Source organism: Amblyraja radiata, chromosome 40 (genome assembly GCF_010909765.2).
Source record: "Amblyraja radiata isolate CabotCenter1 chromosome 40, sAmbRad1.1.pri, whole genome shotgun sequence".
NCBI classification, from domain to species: Eukaryota; Metazoa; Chordata; class Chondrichthyes; order Rajiformes; family Rajidae; genus Amblyraja; species Amblyraja radiata.
In genome coordinates this window covers 6,558,951-6,575,450 of record NC_045995.1, presented here as the reverse complement: position 1 = coordinate 6,575,450, position 16,500 = coordinate 6,558,951, and the positions used below count along the sequence as shown (strand labels likewise).

The 16,500-nt window shown below is 48.4% G+C and overlaps 1 pseudogene; it reads left to right on the top strand.

Moving 5' to 3' along the window:
• The first annotated feature begins 477 nt into the window (after positions 1-477).
• Positions 478-7,190, top strand: LOC116967576 (annotated as a pseudogene).
• Positions 7,191-16,500: the final 9,310 nt, after the last annotated feature.

The following is a 16,500-nucleotide window of genomic DNA, read 5'->3' as shown; positions in this document are numbered from 1 at the left end:
GATTAAAAAATCCGGACTTAGCGAGTTATCGAACACATTGTGTCCAAGCCGCGCGTGAAGTAGTCGGGCCATTTGCTAATCCTACATCCTGCCACGTCTGTGATTCGGATCTGCTCTCCTCGGTTATAGGGAGATATGACAAAGTCTGGGAGGTTTATCCTATTTAAGGAATGGCATTATTGTGGTGTATTCGATCACGGTGGATGTGGATACAGTTACCCATTGTTTTTTCGCGATAGAGGATTCACAAGTTAGAGGGTATAGTCTTCCGGTTAGAGGAGCGAGATTAGTGAAGGGCAATTTCTCACTTAAAGGGGAGTGCAAGAGTGAACGAGCTGCCGGAAGAAGCGAATGGAGCGGTTGGAGGTAAGATTGTTTTTTTAAACATTTGGACAGATATATGAGCTGTAAAGGTTGCGAGGGATATGGGATAAATACAGGCAGGTGGAACTAGCACAGTAATATAACCTGATCGGCATGGACAAGGTGGGCCGAAGAGCCTGCTTACGTGATGTACAGTTGGACGACTCCATGAAGTCGTTCCGTTGCCTTCTCTTACCCAGCTAATCGAGCGCTCGACCTCACACTTCTTAAATTATGTAATGCCCCAGTCCCACTTAGGAAACCTGAACGGAGACCCCTGGATACTTTGTGCCCCACCGAAGCTTTCCGTGCGGTTCCCATAGGTTCCCGGAGGTTTTGTCAGTCTCCCTACCTGCTTCCACTACCTGCAACCGCCGGCAACCACATGCAATCACCGGGAACCCCACGGAAACCTTGGGTGCGGCGCAAAGTCTGCAGAGGTTTCCGTTCAAGTTTCCAAAGTGGGACAGGGAGTTTACAGTCCCTGCTTCTCCCACCACTTAATGACGTGACACGTGGGGCCTGATTGCCGGGGAATCATGTCTGGATGTCTCATGTGTGGGTCTCCAGCGGGTTTAAGATTCTGGTGTCCAAATGATAGGGAGGACGTGCCTGCACTGGAAAGGATGTAGAGTAGACTCGTCAGGATGTTGCCTGGAATGGAATGTTTTAATGAGGGGGGAAAGACCGGAAAGACGGAGTTTGATATCCACAGAGCGCGTAAGTTAAGGGGGGGGGGGGGGGGGGAGACGATAGCGGTGGACATATGATAAGAGACGGAGACAGGGTTGATAATAAAAAATGTACCCCGTCGTAGTTGTATTGATTTGATATTGACACGTGTGATACATGTACTGAACAGTATACAAACATCAATTTCACTGTACCTCGGTACATGTGACCAATAAAGTACCATACCGGATCCGATCATAGAAACATAGAAACATAGAAATAGGTGCAGGAGTAGGCCATTCGGCCCTTCGAGCCTGCACCGCCATTCAATATGATCATGGCTGATCATCCAACTCAGTATCCTGTACCTGCATTCTCTCAATGCCCGCTGATCCCTTCAGCCACAAGGGCCACATCTAACTCCTTCTTAAATATAGCCAATGAACTGGCCTCAACTACCTTCTGTGGCAGAAAATTCCACAGATTCACAGATTCTGTGCGAAAAATGTTTTTCTCATCTCGGTCCTAAAAAACTTCATCTTTATCCTTAAACTGTGACCCCTCGTTCTGGACTTCCCCAACATCGGGAACAATCTTCCTGCATCTAGCCTGTCCAACCCCTTAAGAATTGTGTAAGTTTCTATAAGATCTCCCCTCAATCTTCTAAATTCTAGCGAGTACAAGCCGAATCTATCCAGTCTTTATTCATATGAAAGTCCTGCCATCCCAGGAATCTGGTCTGGTGAACCTTCTCTGTACTCCATCTATGGCAAGAATGTATTTTCTCAGATTAGGAGACCACAATTGTACGCCATACTCCAGGTGTTATCTCACCAAGACCCTGTACAACTGCAGTAGAACCTCCCTGCTCGCATACTCAAATCCTTTTGCTATGAATGCTGACATACCATTCGCTTTCTTCACTGCCTGCTGCACCTACATGTCAACTTTCAATGACTGGTGTACCATGACGCCCAGGTCTCATTGCATCTTCTGCCCGACGTTAGAGGGAAGAAGAGGGAATGCGCGCGCATGGGAATAACGTGGGTGCGATAGTCAGGATAAGAGGAGAGGGCCGAAAGGCCAGTTTCAGTGCCATGTGACCCCACCCTCTGCTTTGGATGCAGTAGGGCGTGTTGGGAGAGGGGTTGGTGGCTGGCAGATGTTGGCTGATGGGAGGTAGACAAACTGCATCTGCTCGTTGCTAAGTGCTATTCCTCAGTTCACTTGTGACGAATATAACCGAGGACAATCAGCCGGGTTTTGTTTACTACAATGTCACCGAGCAACCGCGGGTCAATTGTCCCGCGAGGCCAATCAGAGGCCATTCTTGCTCAGCGGGGCCGCGATATAAGTAGGGCGAGTGGCGACATCCGCCATCGACCGCCGCGACAACAGAGAGAGAGGATGGTGAGCCCACGTGACAGAACCCCCAGCGCCGCCGCGTTCCATCGAGCCGGGCATCTGATTGGTGGAAGGCGATGGCTACATAGCCTCACAAATCACCTTTCACGTCCGGTTCTATCTGTTGACCGGATGTTCCATTCACACATTGGGAGGAGGTGTCGCTAACCGAGATGACATCAAAGTAGAACAAGGACACATTAGTTCCTCATCCGCAGCTGTACCTTGCCCTAATCGATGGCGTCTTCCACAAATATTCATCGTGTGTTTTGTTGTTTATACGTGTGCATTTATTGGCGGACGGGGTGTCAATTGTAACAGATCTCCGAAAATATATATTACAATTGTGAAGGGATATGTGATCCGTCATCTGTTACGTCCCAGTCCCTCTGGTGTCAATAACCTGTATTTGTAAATATTATCGTCTTGTGTTTCTCTTCGCCTCCAGCGGGAATGTATTTCAATCCACATCGGCCAGGCCGGGTGCCAGATCGGCAACGCTTGCTGGGAGCTGCATTGCCTGGAGCACGGGATCCAGCCGGATGGACAGGTGCCCAGCGACAAGACCATCGTGGGCGGCGACGACTCCTTTAACACCTTCTTCAGCGAGACGGGGGCGGGCAAGCACGTCCCACGAGCCGTGTTCGTCGATCTGGAGCCCACGGTAATTGGTAAGGCGGCAGGAGGAATAATACTGATATGTTCTGCATTATCACAAATCCTACCCTGACATTCGTGGAGGGTCGTATGCGTCGCGCAAGTTAATTCACTACTTTCTGCTACCGTCCCCCTACAGATGAGGTGCGGACCGGCACCTACCGGCAGCTCTTCCAACCGGAGCAGCTCATCACCGGCAAGAAGGACGCGGCCAATAACTGCGCCAGAGGCCACTGCTCCATCGGCAAGGAGATCGTGGACTTAGTCCTGGACCGCATCCGGAAGGTGGTAAGTTGATTCGCAATAGAATTTCACACATTTCCTTCATTATCACCGCACGCCAGGGAGCTTCCTGTCCGGGAGCACCCTGAGTATTTCTATTGTGCTCTGGCCATACCTTGAAACCATAACCCTTCTACCTTGACATTTCCAACATGGGAAATGGGTTCTGCAAAAGGTTTCCAACCCCTGCCTTTCATATTTTTAATGCAGCTATCACATCTTCTCTCGACCTTCCATGTTGCAGAGAACATAGTTCACATTTGTCCGACCTCTCCTGAGAGCTTCTTCTTATCCAGTCCACAAGACAAGATTAGATATTGTTCAGTCAGAGATGAACACACTTCTCGGCATCTTCATTACAGGCAGCGAGAACGGCAGCTGTGCATCGGTTATCCAGTTGATGCCATTTCAGTACGTGTTCCGTTCTTTGCGGTTCATTACCACATTCGGAGGTGACATACTTGGAGTTATACTCCTACTTGTTTAGAGGCACTTTGGCTCTGCCAACACCAGTTCTCAATCGATTGAGGCATTTCCATCTGGCCCAACTTGTGTGTGCACCAGGCGGGAGTTACTTGCTTGCCGTTAGTCCCATGGTGTTTGAGGGAGGTAGAGTGGATATTCTATCACCCCAAATGGAAACTCGTGCTGAACTTGTTGTAATGCCAGCCTCAAGCGGCGTCGCACAGTGAAGACAACTTTACCTCGACACTCGTCGGCTCGGAAATAGTGTCAGGCCAAGCATTGGATGTAGTTCCTCTGTTGTCTGCCGCTAGTGCTCCTTCAAGCTGGCTCCTGCTCTTCTGCTCTCTGGCGGGGCTATGCCTGAGAGATAATAGTGTTAATAGTGTAGTGCTAGTGTCGGTGGGGGGGGGGGGGGGGGGGGGGGGCGCTGCAAGCCGGCAGCCCTGCTTGTAGCGTTTCCGTTTTATTTTCAACTTTTATAATTGTTTTAGTGTGTTTAAATGTATGTTTTTAATGTTTCTTTGTGTGTCTTGTGTGGGTGTGGTGTGTGTGTATGTGTGTGTGTGTGTGGGGGGGGGGGGGGGGTAAGGGGGAAACCGTTTTGGTCGCCTACTCCACGGAGAGGCGACTTTTTCCATGTCGCCTCCCCCGTGGCCCTACAACGAGGATCGGGCGGCCTTTCCCGGAGACGCGCCCGGGTCTTCAGCTGCGGGCGCAGCGCGAACTCTCGGCGCGGACTCTCGGCGTGGAGCGGGCGAGCCCTCGCTGGGGCTCGCCGGAGCGGAACGCTCCGTGGCAACCTGGGGCCGCGGTACTGCAGAGCTCCGGCTAGCGCGACGTCTGCAGCCTGGGATCCCTCGCTGGGGACCCGGGAGAGGGAAAAGCTTCCACTCCGACTGCCGTCCCGCGGCCAACTTCTACCGCGGGAGCGGCATGGACTTACCATCGGGAGCGGAGTCCTTCGCTGGGGATCCCTGGAGGGGAGCTTCTACTTCGACTGCCGGCCCTGCGGCTGCGGTGCTTCTGGCTGCGACGCGAACATTAAATCACCGACCGCTGGCGTGCGGCCTACACCAACCTGAAGCCGCGGTCTCCAGTGGAGGAGGCACCGATTCAGGACTTACCTTGACTTTCATTCATCTGGTCGCCCGCAGCGACCGCTGCGGAGGGTTGAGGTCCCGACCACGGGGGAAAATGGAGGAGGACTGCCCAAATTGTGTGCCTTCCACCACAGTGATGAATGCTGTGGTGGCTGTTTGTGTTAAATTGTTATTGTGTTTTAGTGTGTTCTTTTTCATTGTACCGCTGCTGGCAAATTCATTTCACTTGCACTTGATGTGCATGGTGACGAATAGAAACGTATTGTATTATATTGTATTGTAATGCCCTCTAATTGGTGCAGCATTCTTTCTAGTAATCCTCTTCTGCAACTTCGTCCAAGCCACCGAAGACGGCAACCGGAAATTCATTGTACACACCGAATGAGGCCTAACCTGAACTTTATTTACACGTCAGAGCAAACTTAAGGCCTTCGCGTTCACTCGTGGGATGTCAATTACACCGAGAGTTACGAAAGTCATTTCGACAGTTGGGTCGGGCCCAATGCAGAGAAATGGGACGAGATCTGACTGCCATCTTGCTTTCTATGTAAAGTTTTGTGGAAGTGAAAGAACAATTCCATTCGTTCTCCCCAAAGCCACCCACTTTTGCCCAACCGTAATGGTAACTAGGAAACTCACGAACGTAATATGCGGTTTTCCATTAACAATGTCCGCGTTTCCCCCACAGCCTGACCAATGCACCGGACTGCAGGGGTTCCTGATCTTCCACAGTTTCGGCGGCGGCACCGGCTCGGGCTTCACCTCCCTCCTCATCGAGAGACTCTCCGTCGACTACGGCAAGAAATCCAAGCTGGAGTTTTCCGTCTACCCAGCGCCGCAGAACTCCACCGCCGTGGTCGAGCCCTACAACGCGGTGCTGGTCACCCACTGCACCCTGGAGCACTCCGACTGCGCCTTCATGGTGGACAACGAGGCCATTTACGACGTGTGCCGGCGGAACCTTGACATCGAGCGCCCCACCTACACCAACCTCAACCGCGTTATCGCGCAGATCGTGTCGTCCATCACCGCCTCGCTGCGCTTCGACGGCGCCCTCAACGTGGACCTGACTGAGTTCCAAACCAACCTGGTCCCCTACCCGCGCATCCACTTCCCGCTCGCCACCTACGCGCCCTGATCTCGGCCGAGAAGGCTTACCACGAGCAAACGACGGTCCCCGAAATCACCAACGCCTACTTCGAGCCGGCCAACCAGATGGTGAAGTGCGACCCCCACCAGGGCAAGTACGTGGCGTGTTGCATGTTGTACCGCGGGGACGTGGTCCCCAAGGACGTCAACGCCGCCATTGCCACCATCAAGAGCAAGCGCAGCATCCAGTTCGTGGACTGGTGCCCGACCGGGTTCAAGGTTAGTGAAGGGTTTGAGACAAAATCATGTATAGCCGGTGGAGGGGGGGGGGGGGGGGCATTGGCTGTGTTTGTCCAAGACCTCAGGTAAACCGCAAATCTAGAAATGTTAGATAGATGTCACTGCTTTCATCGACAATAATTGAACAAGTACCTCCCCCTCTGTCACCACTGTGCCCTCATTACTCAACACCCCAACACTATGTAGTCACCCAATGGGAACGTTCTCACCGGGTCCTAACATTTGCCGGAGACATCCTGTCCTAATGCGGGCGCAGGGGATGGAAGAGAGTCGGTAGATGTGTAGGGAGTCATGGAGACGGTGGGCCGAAGTATCTCTTGCTATCCGGTAATCGGTCTGTAAAAATACTCCATGTAACATTGTGCTTCTGATAGGGGAAGAAGTAAAAAATTCAGATAATCTCGTAATTGACACATTTCCCTTTCCAGCGCCCTCGCCCGGGGAACAGAGGCTTTGCAGTTCACCCAAAAACACGGGGTTCACACTGCGAAGGGCTTGGGTGGAACTCGATTGTTCACATGGGCCCAGGAAGTGAAATTAATGCCTACACTTTCCCTACTCCCCGCAGGTGGGCATCAACTATCAGCCCCCGACGGTGGTGCCTGGGGGCGACCTGGCCAATGTGCAGCGCGACCTCTGCATGCTGAGCAACACCACCGCCATCGCCATCGCCATGGCCTGGACCTGAAGTTCGACAAGATGTACGCGAAGCGGGCCTTTGTCCACTAGTACGTGGGGCTGGAGGAAGGAGGGTTCCGGGACGCGAGGGAGGACATGGCGTCGCTGGAGAAGGACTACCAAGAGGTGGCCCTGGATTCCACCGAACTCGAAAGGGCAGAGGAGGAAGGAGAGGAGTAGACGCAATATCTTAATATTAAAATGTTTAATCAAATGCTATATTTATGCGATAGAGCAACTTTAGATTTAGAAACTAGGTTTAATAAGACAGCAATGTAATTTCGAAAATAAATGTATTTGAATGAAAATTCCATTTGGAAGTCTATCTGCTTGTCTTTCGAAACTCCCGAAGACATTTTCACCCTATGGGAATGAGAGACGCTGGCTGGCGGCAGAAGAACGATTGCCACAGATATTTCTAGCATGAGGCGGTCATATCAGTGCGAAACTGATTAATATAAACCATATAACCATATACACCATATAACAATTACAGCATGGAAACAGGCCATCTCGTCAATACAAGTCCGTGCCAAACATTTATTTCCCTTAGCCCCATCTACCTGCATTCAGACCATAACCCTCCATTCCTTTCCCATCGATATACCTATCCAATTTATTTTTAAATGATAAAATGGAACCTGCCTCCACCACTTCCACTGGAAGCTCATTCCACACAGCTACCACTCTCTGAGTAAAGAAGTCCCCCCGCATGTTACCCCTAAACTTCTGTCCAATAATTCTGAAGTCAAGTCCTCTTGTTTGAATCTTCCCTACTCTCAATAGGAAAAGCTTATCCACGTCAACTCTGTCTATTCCTCTCATCATTTTAAAGACCTCTATCAAGTCCCCCCTTTACCTTCTGCGCTCAAAGAATAAAGACCTAACTTATTCAACCTTTCTCTGTAACTTAGTTGCTGAAACCCAGGCAACATTCTAGTAAATCTCTTCTGTACTCTCTCTATTTTGTTGACATCCTTCCTATAATTGGGCGCCCAAAATTGTACATCATACTCCAGAATTGGTCTCACCAATGCCTTGCACAATTTTAACATTACATCCCAACTACTATACGCAATGCTCTTTTATAAAGGCTAGCACACCAAAACCTTTTTTTTACCACCCTATCTACATGAGATTCCACCTCCAGGGAACTATGCACAGTTATTCCTAGATCCCTCTGTTCAACTGCATTCCTCAATTCGCTACCATTTACCATGTACGTCCTATTTTGATTTGTCCTGCCAAGATGTATCACCTCACACTTATCAGCATTAAACTCCATCTGCCATCTTTCAGCCAATTCTTCCAAATGGCCTAAATCTCTCTGGAGACTTTGGAAATCTACTTCATTATCCACAGCACCACCTATCTTAGTATCATCTGCATACTTACTAATCCAATTTACCACACCATCATCCAGATCATTGATGTACATGACAAACAACACCTGACCCAGCACAGATCCCTGAGGCACCCCACTAGTAACTGGCCTCCAACCTGACAAACAGCCACCCACCATTACTCTCTGGCATCTCCATTTCAGCCACTGTTGAATTCATCTTGCTACTCCTGCATTAATACCCAACAATTGCACCTACTTAACCAATCTTCCACGAGGAACCTTGTCAAAGGCCTTATTAAAGTCCATATATACAACATCCACTGCTTTACCCTCATCAGTTTCCCTAGTAACCTCTTCAAAAAATTCAAGAAGATTAGTCAGACATGACCTTCCAGGCACAAATCCATGTTGACTGTTCCTAATCAGACCCTGTTCATCCAGATGCTTATATATATTATCTCTTAGTATCCTTTCCATTAATTTGCCCACCACTGAAGACAAACTAACAGGTCTATAATTGCTAGGTTTACTCTTAGAAACCGTTTTAAACAATGGAACACCATGCGCAATATGCCAACCCTCAGGCACTATTCCCGTTTCTAATGGCATTTGAAATATTTCTGTCATAGCCGCTGCTATTTCTACACTAACTTCCCTCATGTCCTAGGGATTATCCTGTCAGGACCTGGAGACTTATCCACTTTTAATTTTTTCCATTGTGACAGTAATTCTTCTTCTTTGAATCTCATAGTTTCCATAGCTAATCTACTTGTTTCCCTTACCTCACATAATTCAATATCCTTCTCCTTGGTGAATACAGAAGAAAATAAATTGTTCAATATCTCCCCCATCTCTTTTGGCTCTGCAGACTAATAGGAGGGGAAGGGAGACCGAAGGGTGGGGCATAGGGTGAAGGGCGAGGGGGTTGGGGAAATCTAGGGCGGGGGGGAGAGGCAAGGGAGAGGCAAAGGCATGGGGAAGGGAGAGGAGAGAGCGGGAATTCGGGCTGTGGGGGATACCACATACTCAGTCTCAACTTTCTTTAAAGCACAATATTATAATATCACATGAAGAGGACTTTAATCGTTTTAAACAATCTACCGGGGACTCATGTTGTCGACCTCCCCGTGGGGAGCCTGGTCAACTGACCTCAGCCGGGCGAACGACAACGAACATAGACAGCTTGGCGCCAACCCGGATCATGCGCCCTTTTAAGGTGGTCACCGACGGATGTTGAACCGGATGGCAGCATCCTGCTCCAGACTTCTGCTGCCTCAAACGCAAGAAAAAGGAGCAATCTACCTATCCCTATCCCTATCCCTTGCTGTGCAATGATGAATTGCAAAGCGTCAAAAAGACAGCAAGGGATGGGGATAGGTAGATTGCTTAAAAATTGTTTAGTCCTCTTCATGTGATAGTATAATTATGTGCTTTAAAGAACAATTAAATTGAGCATGTGGAAATGATACTCACTTTCGTCTTCTACAGTCAGATTCTGTTCCCTGTTGCCAAGGGACACAGGGCGATCATAAAAATGTGAAATAAAGTCGAAAAGCTAACGGGACATTTGCTTATCTGTAATGGTGTGGAATTAGGCTCCGTCTTTCGGTGGTGCATGATGTATATTTTCTTCCAAGACCATTTGGAAGAAGTAAAAGTTCTAAAGTGTCATTTGCAATAAACAAAACATCAAATGAAAATTATGTGCATTGGGAGTAGATGAATCCTTTGTTCGTTGAACAATCTCCCAATGATCACTGTATTTGGGATTGAGCTGTGTTTACTCTGCTGCGTCTTTCGGTGATGCCTGATTTATATTGACACAAGACCATTTGGAAGACATTGATGGTACGTTAAACTACATATCTGCCTGTACGTATTAGGCATCACCCCTTTAATTTTACTAAGGCAAGTTTATCTGCAGGTCAGAATGACAACCAAATCACTATTCAAGGGGACGTCAATCTAAAATACACTAAATAATTAAAAGGATAAGTATGTATAGTGTTTAAAGTCGACTCCCATGCCAGGATCGATTTAAATACTCTTACCGGGATTGGTGAACGTCGTGGGTACTTAATCCATCAAACGGTGCAGGTGGATTCGAGATTTAAAACAGTTTTATCGGTAAAAATCGGATGAAAAAGAGAAGAGGTCAGAGAGGACCCAAGAAGACTACAATCAGTCTCCAGCTCCAAAAAAAGCTCTGGATGAGCTTGAAACCACTCCTGAACCCACTTTCGAAAGTTTGGAAGAGGAGCTGGAGCCTCAACAACCAACAAGCGATATGGCTGCGAGAAGTGATACAAAGGAGAAAGAAATGAAAAGCTGGGAAGAAACGGTAAGAGCTAATATTATTAAAGACATTACTAAAGATCTTCAGAAGCAATTTGCCAAAATGAACTCTACAATTCAGAACAACCTCTCCACTATGGAGGACAATATTTCTAAGAAAATTGATAATAGCTGCGGCGGTAAAGGAGCTTTATGTAGCCCTGAACCAGCAGATTAAGGATTTGGAGTCGAGGACTGCGTAGGAATTGGAAAGTATGCAGAGAGATTATAACAATAAACATGACTCCCTGCTGAAGCAATTAACAGACACTGAAAAATTGATGGAAGATATGGAAGGTGAAATGGAACAGATGAGCCACGAAATAACAGGTTTGAAAAAACAACACGATATGATAGGGGGTGTTGTGGATAATGAAGAGGATTTCCAAAGTCTACAGAGTGATTTAGGCCATTTGGAAAAATGGGCTGAAAGATGACAGATGGAGTTTAATGCTGATAAATGTGAGGTGTTACACCTTGGCAGGACAAATCAAAATAGGACGTACATGATAAATGGTAGGGAATTGAAGAATACAGTTGAACAGAGGGATCTGGGAATAACCGTGCATAGTTCCTTGAAGGTGGAATCTCATATAGATAGGGTGGTAAAGAAAGCTTTTGGTATGCTAGCCTTTATAAATCAGAGCATTGAGTATAGAAGCTGGGATGTAATGTTAAAATTGTACAAGGCATTGGTGAGACCAAATCTGGAGTATGGTGTACAATTTTGGTCGCCCAATTATAGGAAGGATGTCAACAAAATAGAGAGAGTACAGAGGAGATTTACTAGAATATTGCCTGGGTTTCAACAACTAAGTTACAGAGATAGGTTGAATAAGTTAGGTCTTTATTCTTTGGAGCGCAGAAGGTTAAGGGGGGACTTGATAGAGGTCTTTAAGATGATGAGAGGGATAGACAGAGTTGATGTGATCAAGCTTTCCCTTTGAGAATAGGGAAGATTCAAACAAGAGGACATGACTTCAGAATTAAGGGACAGAAGTTTAGGGGTAACATGAGGGGGAATTTCTTTACTCAGAGAGTGGTAGCGGTGTGGAATGAGCTTCCAGTGGAAGTGGTGGTGGCAGGTTCGTTGGTATCATTTATGAATAAATTGGATAGGCATATGGATGAGAAGGGAATGGAGGGTTATGGTATGAGTGCAGGCAGGTGGGACTAAGGGAAAAAAATTGTTCGGCGCGGACTTGTAGGGCCGAGATGGCCTGTTTCCGTGCTGTAATTGTTATATGGTTATATGGTTATATGAATTGGGAGCTAACGAATAAACTGAATGAGAAATGTCAAGATTTAGAAGCCAGGTCAAGGAGGCAGAACCTGAGAATAACAGGAGTTAAAGAGGGTGCTGAACACGGCTTTCAAATGTGTGATTTTACTTCGGAGTCACATGAGTGACTACGTGAAGAACCCGCTCAGCGCGCATGCGCATAATTAACGCCAGCAGTGCAACAGCGGCTTCAACGGGACTTAGGCGCTCCCGCTACAGAATGAAACGGACCGTCAGGTGAGTACCCTGAGGTCGGGTTTCTATTACAGGGGAGCATTTTTCTGCTTGTGTTTTACAGGCAGAGAAAATGGCTCTGATACAAAACTGTCCCCCGTTCGAGGAGGAACGTTTTCCGTCGGGGAGGGGGGCAGCAACAGGCGGTAGGAGCGTTTACCCGGTGTTCCGCTATTCCTTGACACCGTGCCGAGCCCAGCCCGCTAGTACCTGAGCAGCGGGCTGGATGCATAGCCACCCGAAGAGGCATCCGGCAGGTGTTTTCCCGATTTCGGACGGGACGTCTCTCCACCCGCACGGGGGGAGAGAGAGCTGCCTGAGCCGCTGGAGCGGCTCTCGGTGCAGGTGCCTGCGAGACGCGCTGCTTGAGGGGCGCTCTCGCTTCTACAAGGCACAGAAGCTCTAGAAGAACCTGTCCCCCGCTCGACTCCAGCGGAGGAGCGTTCCATTGCAGGGGGGGCAGCAACAGGCGGTAGGAACAGTACCGGGCGCACCGCTATCCCCATCACCGCGCCGAACCCAGTCCCGCTAGTGCCTGAGCTGCGGGCTGGATGGTTAGCCATCCGAAGAGGCATCCGGCCGGTGGCTTCCGACTTGTCGGAGGGGACGTCTCTCCACCCGCATGGGAGAGAGACAGCCGCCTGAGCCGCTGGAGCGGCTCCTGGAGCAGGAGCTCCTGCGAGGAACGTTACGTGAGGGGCAGTCTCGCTGGAGGGTTCAGGCATACCCTCTACAGTTCCTAGGCACTGCCCATCACTTCCTCCTTAGTGTGGTTGGCCTTGGGGTGACCAGGGCTGGGCTGGTCATGAAGAGGGGGTCGCTGGCTGAAGAATTCGGGAGTATGCCAGGGGTGCAGGAACAGGAAGAGCTGCAGGGTGTGTTTGGACCGCTACGTGGCTACCCCACGTGCAGGAAGGTCATTAGAGCCTAAAAACTAACGGCCAGCGTTGACCACCTCTCCGACAGGCACCTACAGGAGCAGGTGGTTAATGAGGCTGTAAAATGCACAGCTCCAATAAATTATAGTCCTTCAAAGTGCCGGCAGTCAACAGCCAAATCTGGGGGCACGTCGGGACAAATGCTCGGACCAGGAGCTGATACTGCAGCGGATCCTCAGGCTCCTGACGTCAGCCATCACACCATTTGCTCGTTTTCTGTGGACAATACGGAGATGACCACTAACTAACAAATCACTCTCGCACTGTTGTGCAACACGCAGAGCGAGATAAATTACCTTCGTATATAAATCATAATACCTGCCCTAAATCCCGAATTTGGGTTGTGCTAAACCCCAGCCACTGAGTCAGCCTCACTGCTCTTTGGCAAAAAACCTCATGGGAATAAAAACTTTCGGCCTCATGAGGGCAGGCCCCAGGACGAGCAAACCCCAAAAATACAATACCCAGGCGGCAGCACCCCATCGAGTCCACCAGTCGACGTCTACCATATGGGACTGGTGAAAGCCTGGGGACTGCATTTTTTTATGCCCGGGAGTCTTTTAGACCAAGTTCAAGTTCAAGTTCAAGTGAGTTTATTGTCATGTGTCCCTGTATAGGACAATGAAATTCTTGCTTTGCTTAAGCACACATAAAATAGTAGGCATTTACTACAAAACAGATAAATGTGTCCATATACCATGATATAAATATATACACACATGAATAAATAAACTGATAGTGCAAATAACAGAAAGTGGTTGGTAATAGTCAGAGTTTTGTCCGAGCCAGGTTTAATAGCCTGATGGCTGAGGGGAAGTAACTATTCCTGAACCTGGTTGTTGCAGTCTTCAGGCTCCTGTACCTTCTACCTGAAGGTAGCAGGGAGATGAGTGTGTGGCCAGGATGGTGTGGGTCTTTGATGATACTGCCAGCCTTTTTGAGGCAGCGACTGCGATAAATCCCCTCGATGGAAGGAAGGTCAGTGCCGATGATGGACTGGGCAGTGTTTACTACTTTTTGTAGTCGTTTCCTTTCCAGGGCGCTCAAATTGCCGAACCAAGCCACGATGCAACCGGTCAGCATGCTCTCGACTGTGCACCTGTAGAAGTTAGAGAGAGTCTTCCTTGACAATCCGACTCTCCGTAATCTTCTCAGGAAGTAGAGGCGCTGATGTGCTTTTTTGATGATTGCATTAGTGTTCACGGACCAGGAAAGATCTTCAGAGATGTGCACGCCCAGGAATTTGAAGCTCTTGACCCTTTCAACCATCGACCCGTTGATATAAATGGGGCTGTGGGTCCCCCTCCTACTCCTTCCAAAGTCCACAATCAGTTCCTTGGTTTTGCTGGTGTTGAGGGCCAGGTTATTGCGCTGGCACCATATGGACAGTTGCTCGATCTCTCTTCTGTACTCTGACTCATCCCCATCAGTGATACGCCCCACAATAGTGGTGTCGTCAGCGAACTTGATGATGGAGTTCGCACTGTGGTTCGCTACGCAGTCATGGGTATAGAGTGAGTACAGCAGGGGGCTGAGCACGCAGCATTGAGGTGCTCCCGTGCTGATTGTTATTGAGGCTGACACATTTCCACCAATACGAACAGACTGTGGTCTGTGGACGAGGAAGTCAAGGATCCAGTTGCAGAGGGATGCGCAGAGACCCAGTTCTGCGAGTTTGGTAACCAGTTTGGAGGGGATGATTGTGTTAAATGCCGAGCTGTAATCAATGAATAACAGCCTGACATATGAGTTTTTGTTGTCCAAGTGGTCCAGTGCGGAGTGGAGGGCCAGCGAGATCGCATCCACCGTTGATCTGTTGTGGCGGTACGCGAACTGCAGTGGGTCCAGGTTTTTGTCGATGTAGGAGTTGATTTGCTCCATGATCAACCTCTCAAAGCACTTCATCACCACCGGCGTTAGTGCCACTGGTCGATAGTCATTGAGGCATGTCACCTTACTCTTCTTGGGCACCGGTATAATTGATGCCCTTTTAAAACAGGTGGGGACCTCAGACCTCAGAAGTGAGAGGTTGAAAATGTCCGTAAAACTCCCGCCAGTTGGTCCGCACAGGTTTTTAGAACACGACCGGGTATACCATCAGGACCACGGCCCAGAGCAGGACCCCATAGAAAATGCGCCACCCCCCAACATAACCGCCACGTCAGACAACGCGCCAGACTCGCTGGTCTGGGTAGAGAGAGAAGAAATACCCATATCCATGGAGGTAGGTGGGTCTGGTGCCTACAAGAATATGTAAAATAAGGAATCTAATTTCAAAGGATACTTTATGGCAAGCATTGGCCTCAAATATGCTTACTATTCAGTACCCATTCAAAAGGATCTACGCAGATACCTAAAATTTACTTGGATGGGGCAACTATGACAGTTAAAGCATTACCCCATGGGGTAACGTCAGCTCAAGGTTATTCATCAGGTACTAAAACCAGCCCTGGCAAAACTAATAAGAAGACCATGGAATTGGCTATGTCAGCTGTTTTTCAGCTACAAAACAGTTTTCGAAACCCTGGGGTTTGTTTTACATCCAGATAAATCAAAGTTGAAGCCATCCACTATCATGGACTACTTGGACTTAATGGTCAACGAGCAACCAACTATTCGACAAGTAGCAAGAGTAATTGGGAAAATGGTAGCAGCATTCCTGGCTACACAATTCGGACCATTGCATTATTAAATCTACAAAGAGCAAAGGTACAGTCATTAAAATATCATGCAGGTCATTATGATCGGGTCATGAAATTACCCACTGAAACTATATCAACATAGTTGGCATAGTTTCAGCCCTATCATTATCTAACAGGTGGTAGATGGACTAACCTAAAGTCATCATTACTACTTACACGAGGCATTAATTATTTAGCGATGTTGGGTGCCTTTTATGGATTAAAAGCATATACATCAAATATGCATCACTGCATGTACGGTTACAAATGGATAATACTGCGGTGGTGGCCTACATTAACCATATGGGAGGCATAAAATCGTTATCATGCGACAAATTGGTCAACACAATTTGGCAATGCTGTGTCAAAAAGACATATTTGGCTGTCAGCAACTTACCTATCAGGTAAGCTAAATACAGTGGCAGACACCAGGTCACGCAAATTCAATGACAACATCGAATGGATGTAAACCCCAAAGTATTTGCAAAACTTATCAAGCTATATGGCACGCCAGATATCGATTTATTTGCATCAAGGCTAAATCACCAGATACCTATGCATGTCGCTTGGGAACCAGACCCAGAGGCAGCAGCGGTAGTAAATGCCTTCACGCTGGGTTGGGGAAATTCCTTATTCTATGTTTTCCCTCCCTTCTGCCTCATCAGTCAGGTACTAC